Here is a 12,419-nt window from a genome sequence, read left to right on the forward strand (position 1 = left end):
CTCCTCTAACTGACTGTTTTCAGCCTCTCTCTCACCGCCGCAATGTTGCATATCTAGCTGTCTTCTACCGCTATTTTCATGCTAACTGCTCTTCTGATCTTGCTAACTGCATGCCTCCCCTCCTCCCGCGGCCTCGCTGCACAAGACTTTATTCTTTCTTTCACCCCTATTCTGTCCACCTCTCTAACGCAAGAGTTAACCAGTATTCTCAATCATTCATCCCTTTCTCTGGTGAACTCCCTGCCTGTTTCTGTATTTCCACCTTCCTATGACTTGAATTCCTTCAAGAGGGAGGTTTCAAGACACTTTTTCGTCATTTTTTGACCACTGCTTTGACCCTTTTATGGGACTGGCATTTCAGTGGGCATATTTTTTTTATTGGATTTTTGTTGCCCTTGGCCAGTGTCCCTCATAAATAAAAAAAAAAAACTGTCTTCGTCCTCTTTCTCATCGTCGCAATGTTGCATCTCTCGCTACTTTCTACCGCTATTTTCATGCTAACTGTTCTTCTGATCCTGCTAACTGCATTCCTGCCTCCTTCCCGCGATCTCGCTGCACAAGATTTTCTTCTTTCTCTCACCCCAATTCTGTCCACCTCTCTGATGCAAGAGTTAACCAGTATTCTCAATCATTCATCCCTTTCTCTGGTAATCTCTAGAATTCCCTGCCTGTTTCTGTATTTCCACCTTCCTATGACTTGAACTCCTCCATGAGGGAGGTTTCAAGACACTTATCCTTCAATTTTTTTTACTTTGGACCGTATTCGGGGACCGGCATCTCAGTGGGCAATTTTTTTATTGGATTTTTGTTGCCTTTGACCGGTGTCCGTCCTACATAAAAAAAAAAAAAAAATACCATTGCCACAACCACCATCACCACCACCACCACCACCACCTGAACTACAATTGGTAGCTCTGGTCTTTGCTATTTCATGGGTAGTGATGAATGGTGACGGGGAGTGATAGGTGGTGACGGGTTGCCTGAGGATGATGGGTGGTGATGAGCGGTGATGAGGAATGATGTAGGGTGCGGGGTGATGTGTGGTAATGAGCAGTGATGAATGTAATGAGCGGCTGGCACGTGCATCTCTGTGGATGGTGTTGATGTGCGGGTCCATTTGAGGGGTGTTAGTGTGTGATAGCGGTTACTGGCTCTTCTTACTAATTGCCCTGTTTTGGTTTCTGATAATAGCACAACTGTTTTTCTTGTTTACTTTTTTTAGCATTGTTCTTTTAGTATCTCCCCAAGCATAACTTGTTACTTTGATTATTATGTATTTTTTTATTAGTTATCGCAATTTTCTGTTTTGTATTTTTTTTCTCAATTCTCCTTTAAAAGTATTAATAACTTCTCGCATTTCTCCATATTTTGAATTATATGACGATTAACCTTTGTGTTTTGTCTCACAAATAATTCAAACTTAAAGAAACCATAACCCATATTTTATAGTTATAATTTGTACTTAATATATTTTACACTCCATATCAAAACTAATTATGCTTTAAACTTTATTACTTCCTTTTTTCTCTGGACTATAATTGGTGACTGCCGGATTGTTGTGGAAGTGGTGATGGTTTTTGGTATTATTAATGTACTGTCTGGTAGTGGTAACTTGATGGTGGCGCTCTATTTCTAAGGATATGATGTTATAGTGATGCGTTTTATATTTATTTTGTATTTGTATAAGTGGTGTATTGTGGTCCTGTTATGATGTTGTGCTGGTGTTGGGTTACTGCGAGGATGACTGTGTTCTAAAATTTAACTGTTATAGTTCATTATTAATTATTATTATTATTATTATTATTATTATCATTATTATTATTATTATACTATTATTATTATTATTATTATTATTATTATTATTATTATTATTATTAGTTGTTGTTGTTGTTTTTGTTGTTGTTATAGAAGTAGTAACTCAGCAATGGCAGCACGCTCGGCAGCTTAATTCACTCTTTGTCACTCTTACAAAGTCAAGACAGTTTGGATATTTGTGAACACAGCCTGTACTTCATTATCAAATCGACTAAATTATCAAATCAAGTAAATTATTTTAGTTATCATGCATAGAGAGAATACCAAACAGTAATATTCGATCATAGTCAGCTATCTTTCAATCATTATCATAGAAATATTAAATGGATTTTGTGAAAACGTTAAATCAGCATCGTAGAAACATTAGAGTTTATGTTATTTCAAGTCGATCAGTACATTAAAACAATTAAGGCGAAAAGTTATTACCACTTAGGTAACCAACATTTCGAATATGCCAGCACTATTGAACTTCAGGCACTCAGATTTTATTACAAGATTTTGGTACACGACGCCACATCATTTAATGACATTCAAACAATTAACAAATACAAGTGCATAAACTCAAACTGCATATAATGAAGTAGTTCAGTCCTGCAGTAAGCTTATTTAACACTCTAGTAAACTTACAATAAAAGCTTTTTCAACGCACTCACTATACCCTATGAATTTGGTCTCAAATACAAGAAAGTTGAATACGAATACCACAACGTACAAGGGGCCTTACACGAGACTTAAACCCCTTGGAGAATTTCTAAGTTTTACTCGGCGAGCAGGGCTAACAGCCACCGGTGAAGTTTCATCACTAATAATAAAAAAAAACTATTACTCGAATGAACAGTTCTGCTTCAACTCTAGCTTCGGCCACCAAGGGAGGCTGTATTTATGACACATTGAATTCCTTAGGGGGGACATCAAGGTTTCAAGCTTACTGATAGATTACAAGCGGCTTCTCGATTCAAGAGAATCATGCGTGCGTAATTCATGGCAGCACCACCTACATTGACAGCAGTGGCACTACACTGACGTGCAGGACCACACAGTTCCGGACCCTTTGGCCCATCAACATTTCCCTTGTGCTTTTCTTCATTCTCATTGCTTCATCAGTAACCACGTCTGCGGTTTTGACATCGTTGTTCATGTATACCTTTGTTTATGATTGTTTTTACAGATCCGTCTTTCCCTCCAATAATGTCATCAGTATGCCGCACCTGCCATGGTGGCGCACACCATATATTACTACTATTGTTATTATTAGTTATTATTATTATTATTATTATTATTATTATTATTATTATTATTATTATCATTATTATTATTATTATTATTAAAGCTTTCAAAACTCGAAAAAAAAAAAAATTAGAGGAAATACTGAGACCGCATTGATATTTTGCGTCCTTCAACCTCAAATTCAGTCTCTTGAAATAAAACTAAATTATGATTCGCGTTAAAAAGTCCAAGCACACTTTTGTCTTCAGGACAGAATTTTGCAAATGCTAGGATATGATAGGATCATAGAATCATAATGCGTTGCTCTGTATTACGAAGATGTTCAGAAAAGATGTTTTCTTTTATTGGCAATTTATCTCCAAATAGCTCTCATTGATTTCAGGACTGCACTTTTCGTACCCAAACTAATAAAAAAACACTTCCTTTGTATTTCTTTGGTCAAAATTGTCATTGCTTAACTATTTATGAAGAATTTTTGGTGGCTGTTAAATGAAGCTCGCTGTAAATTCTGTAATTCTTCATACGATATTTTCCTGTCAGAATCAGGAAATGAGCTCATTCATGCATCCTGTGATGTATGTGAAGTATTACTTTTCCATATATTGTTAAAAGTAAAAAAAATAAATAAATAAAATAAATATATAAATGGTGATGGAATATCGACTGAGGTGGTGATGTCAGGCACACAGACACACGCATCCAGTTGTTTCAATGATTGATGATGATGTTGTTGTTGTTGTTGTTTTTGTTGTTGTTGTTGTTGTTGTCGCCGTCGTCATCGTTTCACCGCCGCCTACACTGGCATACGCGGTGCAGTGTGGTTAACCATATGTTGGGCAGTCTCGAGTTACGTGCGTTACCAGCATCGACCTGCTTGTCGTGAGAGAAAAGGTGGTTGAAAGGGACCAGCGCGGCGGGCTGGTGTCCTTTCCTTGCTTTACCTTAAACACGGAAATAAATGCTGCAAATACTAATATAATATATATGCCTGGATGAAAGTGGATTTAACCAGAATGATAAACGCGTGGGATAGATAGTATATAAAACATATTTTTCGCCGTTTTATCTCTTACTTTTCAACAGTCACAAATGGGTGTTATCAGGTTTTCAAGATTATTTTTGATTGCAGCGATAGTTTAACAGGAATTCCGCATCATCAATGAAAAAAATTAATCACCGATAAGAACCAAGGTACCTAATAATCTCTGTGGCCTTTGAAAATCATCTTTATGAGATAGCAAAGCGATACAGAATAGGACACCGACTTGAAAATACATTGCAGTAAGTATAGTCGGTGCGATTAATGTATTTTGGAGTTATTTTCATGTGATGAGTAGAAGTGAAACCAACAGAAAAGGCAGTAGGGAGAAAAAATTTTGTATATTAAAAGAAATATAATTTGGAGTGGCTTACTTAGAGGATGTGTGCAGAAGATGTAGCCTTTTAAGGTTGAACAGAATGAGTAGTAAAAGTGTCAAAGATGTGAATGAAAGGTTAGATTAGAACATACTGAATAACTGAATAAGATAACAAAGGAAAAGACCAAATTAGATATAGATAAAAATTATACGATTTTTTTAATGCAAGACAATGAAAATAGGAATACATCAGGAGAGGGAAAATTTTATCAGTTTTTACTTGGGGGATGGAGAGAGAGAGAGAGAGAGAGAGAGAGAGAGAGAGAGAGAGAGAGAGAGAGAGAGAGAGAGAGAGAGAGAGAGAGATTGAGATTTTTTTGTGGGTGATGCTTGCATTCAGACTTCCCTGACGGTGTTATGATTATTGTGTCCGTTAGCTTGTCTGTTTATCTAACTTCTTGTCAGCCTTTGTGCCTGTTTACATTACATTCTTTTTCTGCAGCAGACTGTGTGTGTGTGTGTGTGTGTGTGTGTGTGTGTGTGTGTGTGTGTGTGTTTTAACAGTAGACTAAAGAATGATAATACACACACACACACACACAGCATAATACTGATGGATTATTCAAACCTTCTGTCAGGATGTACACCAAGGCGAGGATAATATGAATACAGTACTGCCCGAGTTGAGGAGAAAGTGGGGAATACACACTAGATGCCTGAAAAAGGAAAATGAAGATGATAAATAAATGGAAACACATTTACAATATCCATATTCACGTGTATAAGTGAACCCTTCTTAGCAGTATGGCATTTTGGAGGAAGTGCTGTTAATGGAGTCTGGCTTAAGCATAGGCTTAGGAGTGACAATTTACTATAAATGTATAAATAGAACAGTAAAAAAATCATGTAGAGTAGAGTGTCTGTATGTGTGTGTATGTGTGTGTGTGTGTGTGTGTGTGTGTGTGTGTGTGTGTGTAATAATATTCCTATTCTGAAATAATTACCATAAAACGAGAGAGAGAGAGAGAGAGAGAGAGAGAGAGAGAGAGAGAGAGAGAGAGAGAGAGAGAGAGAGAGAGAGAGAGAGAGAGAGAAATTAAATCTTCCTTATCTTGCATCATCGCTTGCAACATTATTTTGGATTCAAAGATACTCGTAGTTATGTGCCACAAAAAGAAAAAAATAACCACACCATCATCTGGAGACACATTTCGAAGTACATTGCATTGAAACAAACCCAGTGCGAAAAATGTGAAATCACTAAATTTCGTTCAACATATTCGTTGATTTTTTTGCGATTTGCAACCAGTTAAATTTTTTTTTTCTATAGAATTTCGCTTCTACATTCATGAAATACGAATACAGTCTTTATCCTGGTATGTAATGAAACAATTCAAAATTTGTATTCGTTGCAAAGTTTTTTTTTTTTAATGATGGGTGTCGTGGCGATAATGCTGCCTTCTTCTATGAGATTGAGTTCCTCTCCCTTAACACTCCATAAGAAAGTTCCTTGACCAACTGCAAGCGTGGTAAAGACAAGTATGAAACTAAATTTTGGTAAGGGAAGAAATAATGATCAGAGATGACTGTGTAAAAAAGAGAGTAGGTATTGTGCTTAGTTGGTGTGTGATCCACAGTTAGTGTTCTTTTTGTTCTATCATCATTTCACTTTTCTTTATCTTCCAAGATGACTGATCTGAGGAATCTCTCTCTCTCTCTCTCTCTCTCTCTCTCTCTCTCTCTCTCTCTCTCTCTCTCTCTCTCTCTCTCTCTCTCTCTCTCTCACGTGTGGCTCGCTGGCCGGCTGGATACTGCAAGATTTTTTGTTGAGTAATTGACGAATGACATCCACCTGAAGCAGAAGGGGCGACATAAACACCAAGACAACAGATGGGACAAAAAGCCTCGTGGGACAAAAAGCCTCGTAAGTTCTGGAAGACCATTGTGTATAGTATTATTTGTGTACTTGTGTCACGGCATTACCATTCTGGCAGTAATTCTTTTGCTCCTGATGGGAAAGGCAGATGTTATTTGCATGAGTTCTGAGTGAGATGAAGTAAGTGTTTGTCTGTTATTTATTGAATGCAATCGTCGTGACATAACCATTTTTGCCGTGTTACTGCTCCTGATAGACGGTGTTAGTGCAATACACTAAGCGCAGCTTGAGTTAATGTTCATGTGTTTTAACCTGCAATGCACCGGTCAGCCATCCTCGTAAATAAACACGCAACGTTCCTTAAATATAAATTCACGTGCAGCACTGACGTTCATCTGAATACATATTAGCAGAGGGCGGCGCGTAGGTGCTTGTCTCATAAAGCTATAGCTGTCAAAATATGTCACCATTAAACATTACTGCGGCGATAAAATGAACGACAAAACAGGCGAGTCCCGCGTATTTTAATGGACGCGGTATGAATGTAAAGTGTCTGTTCTGGACCCCGCAGTGATCTATTGGTCTGTTATGTGAAGGGGATTAACTCAAACTGTTACAGTTACTCAAAGAGACTCAAAGAAACACTAATGAAGATTTAACTATGGTGTTAGGAAAAAAGATGGAAATGTTTAAAGGGGAAGGAAAACGGGAATATAGTTTGTACTTTTATTTGTTTTTTTGTTATCTGGAGCGCGAAGAGAGAGTAGCAGGATAGAAGTCAGTATAGACACAGACAAAAAAAAAAAAAAAAAGACAAGGAAAATGGATGGGATCAAATAGACACTTAAAAACACACAATTATAAAGAAACTAAGAAAAAAAACGAATTCTATAGGTAAAACAAAAAAAAATTAAGGTAGGATGAGGGAGAGTATTTTATAATCAGGGCAGTAGTTTACAGTTTGTCATGTCCATGTGTATAATTATTGCTACGCAGAGTGGTATTCTCTCCTCTATTCATCTAATCTTCACACTCTTCCTTTGTGCAATGTGATCGTGTGGAGGGGAGTGATAAAATGGCAACGAAAATATTATGGTAGAATCCTGAGAAAAATTCATTTGAATACACTGCATTGAGAGCCAATGTACGTGTGTGCAGCATCTTACTGGAAATAATGTGTGAACTACTGCTGTACCTGATTTTCGGAACAAATTGCCGCAAGGAGAGGTAACTAATTCCTTCAAAACTTGTTTGGACAGTGTATTTAGATGTTAATGTTTGCAGGAAGCGTGATTTTTAGAAGTTAGTGTCTCAAGCATCGTGTTTTTTAGTTGTAAATTTTTGAAGCAGTAGATTTTTATAGGTGTTAGTCTTGCAAGTAGTATATAACATTTAGATGTTAGTATTTGTAAGCAGTGTATTTTTTATATGATAGTGTTTGCAAGCAATGTATTTTCTAGATGTTAGTGTTTGCAAGCAATGTAATTTTTAGGTGTAAGTGAGTGCAAGCCTGAGTTCCACAAACCTCTTCTTGTTCAGGGAGAGAGAGAGAGAGAGAGAGAGAGAGAGAGAGAGAGAGAGAGAGAGAGAGAGAGAGAGAGAGAGAGAGAGAGAGAGAGAGAGAGAGAGAGAGAGAGAAAACAGGGAGGAAGGGGAGGAGAGGGCTTGCTCAAGACGCACGCAGCTCCAGCCTGAAGCGTTCAGAGCACTCAGGAAGACAAAGCATTACCGTGAACCTCAACTTCCTGCTTTACTTGTCACAACGGAAGCTGTACTCAAGGCTTTGGCAGAGTGCAGGGCTATACACAATGGAGGCCTGGGTTTGGATGCTGGTGTGGGTGCGGATATATTAATTGGTAGAAATAGACCCCGTATAGTATTTAGACAAGCATGCACGGGGCTCCTTTGTTGTTGTAGTAATTCTGCAGATCCTGTTTTTAACTCAAACAGCCTCAGTACATTCAGTACCAAAGATTTTCCATGTACAAAGGGCGTCACTTAATTTTGAAAAGTTGTCCTTGAAACTGTCGGTGTTAATGGCAGGCAGTGCAGTGGGGCCATATTCACGAAGTTTCGGTGTTTTATCTCGACTACTTTTTAACAATCTCTGGTTGACGAAATTGTGATTTTTTAGTGTATTCCTGATTCAAGTGATAGTTTAACAAAGGATTCTAGATCATTAGTGGAAAAGAAACAGCGAGAACCCGGCTTAAGAAAAATATTCTTAGAAAATAATCCCTAATGAGAGAATAAAATATTCCAAAATGCGGACATGTGTGTTAATGGCAAGCGAATGTATGTGTTTCTGCTTTATTGTTATTTATTTATTTATTTAGATTATTTTTTGTGCGACAAGAATCGAGAATGTATAAAGTTATGGTGAAGTGTGTGACACACACACACACACACACACATGGTGAAGTGTGTGACACACACACACAAACACACACACACACACACACACACACACACACACACACACACACACACACACACACATGCTATTAAAAAACAGATGGGAAAGCTCAGTATAATATATATATATATATATATATATATATATATATATATATATATATATATATATATATATATATATATATATATATATATATATATATATAATTTAGAAGCAAGGGTACAAGTTGGTTGACTACGGGGTGTGTTATACCCTTTCTTGTAGCATAAGGTAGTGAAACGAATATGAAATAAAACTTACAATCATTATTAAACTAAATATCCACTACCTGAAGCGGGCTTAGCGCTTTCAATTTAACTAGGACACAGTGATTCCACAGTGATGTACAGTTAACATAACACATTCAAGCTAATGAGCAATGAAGGAAACCAAAGGTGACGAAACATATACAAGTTAATAAGCAGCAAAGTGAATGTGACATGTACCAAATAATAAGCAATAAAGTAAAACAAATAAATACCCAAATACAACACAAATATAAGTAGCTCAGGCGTGTAGGTAGAGTGTGAGTATAAGTGTGTGAGAGTTCGTGTTTGTGTTCGACACGTTTTCTAACTCACGTCGATGTAACCGAAGCCAGGCAGCAGGAAGAAGCGTGGTTCCAACTGCGAGAAGCGAGTGAGACTGACGAGATGTGGAGGTGGAAGTCAGTCGTCAGTTCGGTAGCTTGATCGAAATGTGAGTCGAGACGTAATTCCAAAGCTTCGTGTTTATGATAACGCCACGAAAGAAAGAGAGGGAGGTAGTTGGGAAGATGAAAAAGGAGTGAGGTGGAAACGAGAGAGTGACGAAGGGCGAAAGAAAACGAATGTAATATTGAGCACCTGTAGCTTATGTAGAGAAAGAAAGAGAGAACCTGCCTGCCTGGGATTTGAACATGTCTGGAGTAGCTCCGAGTTCCTTCCAAACTTTCGCTTCCAGTATCTTTCGTACTGGACTCACACCACCACCACTCAACAGCTGACAGTGAACGCAGTGCAGAGTACTAACTACAGTGACAGGAGTTCATTATTAGTGCAAGAAATTGTAAAATACTGTAGCAGAACATGGTAAAGGCTACACGTGACTGTGACCAGACCTGACAGCGGGTGTCCTCATACCTCCGCTCTCTCCGGCGTCACCTCACCACCTCGCCACGCTGCCGCAAACTCTACTGACGTTATTGTGTATAGGTATTATATGTATAGTACAATGCTTTAACACTGAATTGCTGTGATAGTGTTCATTGTAGTCAGGGGGGGTCATGTGGCACGACTTGCCTCTTAGATCTCACCCCCCACACCGCACTCACCCACTCCAGGGAGTATTCCTCTGGGAATCACACAAAACTGGGTCAAATTCTTAGAGGGATTAACCCTCTCCCCATTTGACATGCCAATCCTTCCCCGCCTGGACAGCCCAGTTTCATGGCCTCGTCGCCCAGCAGCAAGCCTGTCCGAACTCATCAGAAAACTGCTCGGGCAGGACAGTCAGGCTTCCCCCGAGCCAGGTACTGCTGTTACTGCAAGACGAAACCCTCCACAGCCTGCACACAGCCGGAGTGCCTAAATTTGGCTTGCAAATACTGCCACAGTGACGCTGCACACGCACGGAGGAATTGAGGATGGCCCGGAACATCACACATGGTCGAAGTAGAGGCTGCCTCCAGCCATTCACCTGACACCCCATCCCGGATTCCTCCATTAAGGAGCCAGCACCAGACACGGAGGACGACACCTTTAGGGCCGAACTTCTCTCTATCCTTGTCGAGGCCTTAGTAGATATTATTATTGGGCTGAGAAGCGAGCTATACCCTCTTAAAAATCTCGTATAGACTACCAACAACAAAGCGAGAGGCTTCAGCAGCAGAGCGGCGTTGACAGACGTACTCAGCGCCATTAACGCCATCTCGCTCGTGGCGCTGCAAGGTTCCACACTCAAACACATCACCCAGGGGATGGATTCATCAAAGCATTTACCAGACCAAACTCCTGGTAACTTCGCCAACATGCTAAGTTGCTACTCGCATTCAGCAAACACTTACGACATGGTTACTCGCCTGGTAAGTTACGTCTGCTCTCTGGCGCTGGTAACACCATGATGGATCTCACTTAGAGACAAAGGAGCGCCATCAGCTGGAGAATATTTCATCCCTATCGCTACCCTTCGTCGACACGTCCGCACAACCACATCCCCAATGCCCGTTACAGGAGTCGAAAGGACGGCCAACAAAAACAGCGGCAGGAAAATGCCTCAACGGTCTCCTCCCTTCCGTAGTCGGTGCAGGCAACGAGGTCACACAGCTAATTACTGTGACGAGGACGTCTGTGATTACTGTGGCCGACAAGAACACCTTGCAGACCACTGCTGCAAGCGCCAAGCAGAGGCAGCCAGGAGCCTTGAGTGTAAGTAACTGCCTGCGCCGCAACCACGAAGAGACCAGCTGCTACACGTGAGCGGGTGAGGTCTGGCAAGAGCGCCTCATAAGAGCGATCCTGTCGGAGCGCCATCCAGCCACTCCCTATCCAGCACCCACCCCTGGTCCCGACCGGCCAGCGCTGAACACCTCCACATCCCTGCCCTGGTTCCACCCATCCCATAGCTCCTAGGCACTGATCCACTAGTGACATGGCCTCCAGCAACCTGCTAGTCCTGCCGGCTTCAGGACTAACGTCGAGGAACTGACCCCGACTAACGTCGGGGTCAGTTCCATCGGGGTTGACGTTGTGGTGACAGTGGAGAACTTTCTCGACAACACGTGTGTCACCACCTGCGACAAAATTCCCTGCTACCCACTTGATCGGGCGTGACCATCACGGTGGACGGGGGGGGTAGTGTGGCAGTATGTGACAGCCTGCAGGTAGACAGGCTCCCCATTGACATTCTTCCGCATCATTCTCGCCGACAGGAGGTCTCTGCTGCTCTGTGCTGCGTACTGGCCACAGTGACGTGGCAGCAACCCGCTTCATTATCTGACGGACCGCCTGGACGACATCATGACCACTCACGACTGTCAGCACATGGTGATTATCGGCGACCTAAACCACCACTTGGTGATGAGAGCCTTCACGGAGCTCACAGCTGTGCAGGGACTCCACAGTCATGTAGACTTTCCCACACACCAACGTGGAGGCTCCCCGGATGCAATGCTGATGGACTTGCCTCAAGACTGCGTTCAGTGCCGCCCTTGACCGTATGGGAAACTCTGACCATCATGCCGTGCTCGCCATCGTCAGCGTTGCCCTAGCGCGAGACGAGGATCATTAGCGAGTCACATGGCTGTGGGACCACGCTGACTAGGTGTCTGTGAGGCAGGACCTGGCCTTGACAGATTGGGACACAATATTCACTGGGGACCCGCACCATGACACCATCGCCCTCACCACTGCCTTTTGTACATTGCAGCAGCAACACGTGCCACACAGGACGTACTCGACCAGCCCAGAGGACCATCGTTGGTTTGGGTACAGGTGCAGAATTTTTGCTGAGCAAAAGTACAGAGCCTGGACGCAGTACAATAGGCATCCCGCACAGTGCAACAAAGTCTGACACATAAGAACATGCAAAACAATGACAAAAACAACAAAGTGGGAGGCAGATATGAGGAGGAAGCTGGCTTCCAACCAGGTTGATGTCAAGCAGCCGTGGGGATTAGTGAAGGAAAAGCAAAGTGTCTCCTTGCATG

The 12,419-nt window shown here is 41.2% G+C and overlaps 1 long non-coding RNA gene and 1 pseudogene across 1 annotated transcript; both read right to left on the minus strand.

Annotated features, from left to right (window-relative positions):
- Positions 1-2,953, minus strand: part of LOC135113365 (UPF0746 protein DDB_G0281095-like) — a 6,183-nt pseudogene extending 3,230 nt beyond the window's left edge.
- A 279-nt stretch (positions 2,954-3,232) lies between these two features.
- LOC135113209 (uncharacterized) lies at positions 3,233-9,367 on the minus strand. Its single transcript, XR_010274753.1, has 3 exons — positions 9,316-9,367; positions 5,029-5,116; positions 3,233-3,912 (listed from the first exon to the last, which is right to left on the minus strand). It is a non-coding gene; the product is annotated as an uncharacterized LOC135113209 (long non-coding RNA).
- Positions 9,368-12,419: the final 3,052 nt, after the last annotated feature.

This window comes from Scylla paramamosain, chromosome 25 (genome assembly GCF_035594125.1).
Source record: "Scylla paramamosain isolate STU-SP2022 chromosome 25, ASM3559412v1, whole genome shotgun sequence".
In the NCBI taxonomy this organism is placed as follows: Eukaryota; Metazoa; Arthropoda; class Malacostraca; order Decapoda; family Portunidae; genus Scylla; species Scylla paramamosain.